This window comes from Tachypleus tridentatus, unplaced genomic scaffold, assembly GCF_004210375.1.
Source record: "Tachypleus tridentatus isolate NWPU-2018 unplaced genomic scaffold, ASM421037v1 Hic_cluster_1, whole genome shotgun sequence".
Taxonomy (NCBI): Eukaryota; Metazoa; Arthropoda; class Merostomata; order Xiphosura; family Limulidae; genus Tachypleus; species Tachypleus tridentatus.
Genome location: NW_027467777.1, coordinates 23,757,871 through 23,763,482, shown reverse-complemented (window position 1 = coordinate 23,763,482; position 5,612 = coordinate 23,757,871).

Below are 5,612 nucleotides of genomic sequence, written 5' to 3'. Positions count from 1 at the left end.
CACCTTTAAAATACTCTGTTATATTATGTCATCAATAAATTCCTCTGCAGGGTACCTTTGAGAAGAAAGAAAGATGTGATAGGGTTGTAATGAACAGTGTTATAATATAATAAACCCGAAGAGAAGTGTGAATGTAATGTCTAATAAGACTGTAGTTAACAACTAACTAATGAACAGTGTGATAATATAATAAACCAGAAGAGAAGTGTGAATGTAATGTCTAATAACACTGTAGTTAACAACTAACTAATGAACAGTGTCATAATATAATAAACCAGAAGAGAAGTGTGAATGTAATGCCTAATAACACTATAGTTAACAACTAACTAATGAACAGTGTCATAATATAATAAACCAGAAGAGAAGTGTGAATGTAATGTCTAATAACACTGTAGTTAACAACTAACTAATGAACAGTGTCATAATATAATAAACCAGAAGAGAAGTGTGAATGTAATGTCTAATAACACTGTAGTTAACAACTAACTAATGAACAGTGTCATAATATAATAAACCAGAAGAGAAGTGTGAATGTAATGTCTAATAACACTGTAGTTAACAACTAATGAACAGTGTGATAATATAATAAACCAGAAGAGAAGTGTGAATGTAATGTCTAATAACACTGTAGTTAACAACTAATGAACAGTGTGATAATATAATAAACCAGAAGAGAAGTGTGAATGTAATGTCTAATAACACTGTAGTTAACAACTAATGAACAGTGTGATAATATAATAAACCAGAAGAGAAGTGTGAATGTAATGTCTAATAACACTGTAGTTAACAACTAACTAATGAACAGTGTCATAATATAATAAACCAGAAGAGAAGTGTGAATGTAATGTCTAATAACACTGTAGTTAACAACTAACTAATGAACAGTGTCATAATATAATAAACCAGAAGAGAAGTGTGAATGTAATGCCTAATAACACTGTAGTTAACAACTAACTAATGAACAGTGTCATAATATAATAAACCAGAAGAGAAGTGTGAATGTAATGTCTAATAACACTATAGTAAACAACTAACTAATGAACAGTGTCATAATATAATAAACCAGAAGAGAAGTGTGAATGTAATGTCTAATAACACTATAGTAAACAACTAACTAATGAACAGCGTCATAATATAATAAACCAGAAGAGAAGTGTGAATGTAATGTCTAATAACACTGTATTTAACAACTAACTAATGAACAGTGTCATAATATAATAAACCAGAAGAGAAGTGTGAATGTAATGTCTAATAACATTGTATTTAACAACTAACTAATGAACAGTGTCATAATATAATAAACCAGAAGAGAAGTGTGAATGTAATGTCTAATAACACTGTAGTTAACAACTAACTAATGAACAGTGTCATAATACAATAAACCAGAAGAGAAGTGTGAATGTAATGTCTAATAACACTGTAGTTAACAACTAACTAATGAACAGTGTCATAATATAATAAACCAGAAGAGAAGTGTGAATGTAATGTCTAATAACACTGTAGTTAACAACTAATGAACAGTGTGATAATATAATAAACCAGAAGAGAAGTGTGAATGTAATGTCTAATAACACTGTAGTTAACAACTAATGAACAGTGTGATAATATAATGTCTAATAACACTAGTAAACAACTAGAGAACAGTGATAATATAATAAACCAGAAGAGAAGTGTGAATGTAATGTCTAATAACACTGTAGTTAACAACTAACTAATGAACAGTGTCATAATATAATAAACCAGAAGAGAAGTGTGAATGTAATGTCTAATAACACTGTAGTTAACAACTAATGAACAGTGTGATAATATAATGTCTAATAACACTAGTAAACAACTAGAGAACAGTGATAATATAATAAGCCCGAAGAGAAGAATGAATGTAATGTCTAATAACACTGTAGTTAACAACTAAGGAACAGTGTGATAATATAATGTCTAATAACACTAGTAAACAACTAGAGAACAGTGATAATATAATAAACCAGAAGAGAAGTGTGAATGTAATGTCTAATAACACTGTAGTTAACAACTAATGAACAGTGTGATAATATAATGTCTAATAACACTAGTAAACAACTAGAGAACAGTGATAATATAATAAGCCCGAAGAGAAGAATGAATGTAATGTCTAATAACAATGTAGTTAACAACTAATGAACAGTGTGATAATATAATGTCTAATAACACTAGTAAACAACTAGAGAACAGTGATAATATAATAAGCCCGAAGAGAAGTGTGAATGTAATGTCTAATAACAGTGTAGTTAACAACTAATGAACAGTGTGATAATATAATGTCTAATAACACTAGTAAACAACTAGAGAACAGTGATAATATAATAAGCCCGAAGAGAAGTGTGAATGTAATGTCTAATAACACTGTAGTTAACAACTGTTATAATAAATAATAATCGTCAGGTTCTGTCCTAATAAAATAGAGCTACATACTTTGAACACAACCTTGCTTTTGGTAACGGTATCCATATTCGCACATACACTTGCCATTCGTCGAACAAAGGCGTTGACGTGCACTGTTCATCCACTTCACAGTTTTCAAACAGTGAGGCTATAATGACAAAACATCTTGGTGTGTTTGATGTAAAACTTCAAATATGAAGTGTTTTTTTAATTATTTAACATAAAGAAGCGATACCGTTACGTAAATAAATTTCAGGTGCTAAGTTGATTACGAACCTTATTAACTGAATTATAAAGTTTACCGTTAAATTAACTCCACGGGATAGACAATTCTCAGACAAACAGTTCAATAAAGTATGTTCCAAGCAAAGTACAGCAGAATGTTTGTGATACCATAGCAATGTTATGGTACAAATTACAGCAGAATGTTTGTGATACCACAGCAATGTTCTTTACAAAGTACGGCAGAATGTTTGTGACACCATAGCAATGTTCTTTACAAAGTACGACAGAATGTTTGTGATACCATAGCAATGTTCTTTTATATATATCTTCTAAAAATATTTTTAGCTTTAAAAAATAATGTTAATGATTCGTTATATAGACGTAGATAAATGTACGTGCAGGTGGTGTCTTATACAGAAATATGTACCTACACCAACGTAGCACCTTAAATCTGCAGAAATATACAGATATAATTAATCACTTATATAACACATGTACATATACGTAAGTGGAAAGTTAAATAACACTTATGTTGGTGTATTCACCTTCTATACCTATGTAGGGAGTATTGAATGTTTATATAGTCGTCTTCCATACTTATGTTGGGAATTTTATGTGTTTGTATATTAGTTTTCTACACTTATGGAGTTTTGTGTGTTTGTACATTCGTTTCCTATACTTACGTAGTGAGTTTTGTGTGTTTGTACATTCGTTTCCTATACTTACGTAGTGAGTTTTGTGTGTTTGTACATTCGTTTTCTATACTTACGTAGTGAGTTTTGTGTGTTTGTATATTCGTTTTCTATACTTATGCAGTGAGTTTTCTGTATTCTTCTTCCGTATTTATGTCGGGAGTTTTGTATGTTTGTGTATTCATCTTCTGTACTTATGTCGGGAATTTTGTATGTTTTGTTAAGCTTGTGACTAACATCAGATCGGGTTGAATGATAACATAGGCTGAGGCTGCAGGAGTAAGCTTATGGCTAACATCAGATCGGGTTGAATGATAACATAGGCCGAGGTTGCAGGAGTAAGCTTATGGCTAACATCAGATCGGGTTGAATGATAACATAGGCCGAGGTTGCAGGAGTAAGCTTATGGCTAACATCAGATCGGGTTGAATGATAACATAGGCTGAAGTTGCAGGAGTAAGCTTATGGCTAACATCAGATCGGGTTGAATGACAACATAGGCCGAGGTTGCAGGAGTAAGCTTATGGCTAACATCAGATCGGGTTGAATGATAATATAGGCCGAGGTTGCAGGAGTAAGCTGATGGTTCACATCAGATCGGGTTGAATGATAACATAGGCTGAGGTTGCAGGAGTAAGCTTATGGCTAACATCAGATCGGGTTGAATGATAACATAGGCCGAGGTTGCAGGAGTAAGCTTACGGCTAACATCAGATCGGGTTGAATGATAACATAGGCCGAGGTTGCAGGAGTAAGCTTATGGCTAACATCAGAATGAGACAGTTGGACTTTCTATAAAATGTAATAATGAAAGCATAATTGAAATACTTATCTTAACTAAGAGGAAGAAGGAACGGAAGACAGTTGAAAACATATGTTGACTTATGTGAAGAGTCTTTCAAGATGGATTAGAGAAAGCTGTGGAAAACCATAATTACCAACGTCCTGTTTGGATATGATACCTGGAGAGAGACAAAGAAAATATAAGAGATGCCATTTTCACCTTTCTTGTAACATCCGGGAATGAGATAGGAGTTTTGAACGAACACGTAGCTGCTTGGACAAGCACACATTCCTGTCACACATGTTAAAGGCACGTCACCGTCCGACATCCACTCACACTGCACGTCCTTGTCACAGGGTTCCCTGGACTGGCTGAAAAAAAACAACACAAAATCCTTAACTGTCTGTGTTTTTCTAAATCGTATTGTTTTCCTTATTTTATTTGACATGAGCGTTATGATGATCATGTAATAATGAGATTTACAGTAGTTGACCTTTTCCTAAGCCAAGTAGTAAGACATCTCAGAAATGTATTAATTTTATCTAATTTCAAATCAAAGTCATTACTAAACACCACTTTAAAATGTTATATATAAATATATACATTATCTTTTAGTGATAAATATTTGTTATTTTTAGTGTCAATAATGAGTTCTGATATCTGTCCTATATTAAGTTATTTATAAGTTGTCATCTCCTCAGTTTTCTATAAGTTACACTCTTTAAATACACTGGACACACCACAAAACTACAAAATGAGCCATCTGTGCTCTGCCACCACAAGTATGAAAACACGGTTTTCAGCGTTCTTAAGTCACAAATATACCGCTGTGTCACTGGATGGCAAATTCGTGACTGGAAAAAATACAATCAAGTCAGGGTAATTTGATGATGTTGATTTGAAAACTGTAGTCAGGATTTGTCTATCACCTCTAAATATTGTAATATTGCAATATTGTATCAGCTCTATATGAAATGCAATGTAGTTAACTCAGTAACATATATATATATGTTGCGAAATTAAATTTATTTTGACAGTTTAATGATCAAAAGAAATATATACGTTATAACTTCAAACATTGACTGTATAGTATTGATGAAGCTTCCAAATGTATTGTTCATATATATTGTTTGTTCTCGGTATAATCGTGAAGCGAACTGCAGCAGTTTTGCTTTTTTACCGACACTTACCTGATTCTTTCTGAAATTTAAAAATCCTCACGCACTGGGTTTGCTAGAAGTTCGTAAAAGTTACTCCACTAAACTTAAATGGGGCGAAGACAAACCTTTCACTCTCAGTTGCTCCTTACTTACTCAGTTGGTCACTTTGACTCACTCTGTGTAGAGTCAAAACAAAGTCGTCCTCCGCTGATATAGCGATAAGTATGTGGATTTACAATGCTAAAAGAAGAGGTTCGATCCCCTCGGTGGACTCAGAAGATAGCTCAATGTGGCTTTGCTATAAGGAAAACACACACATACAAAGTCAATTTT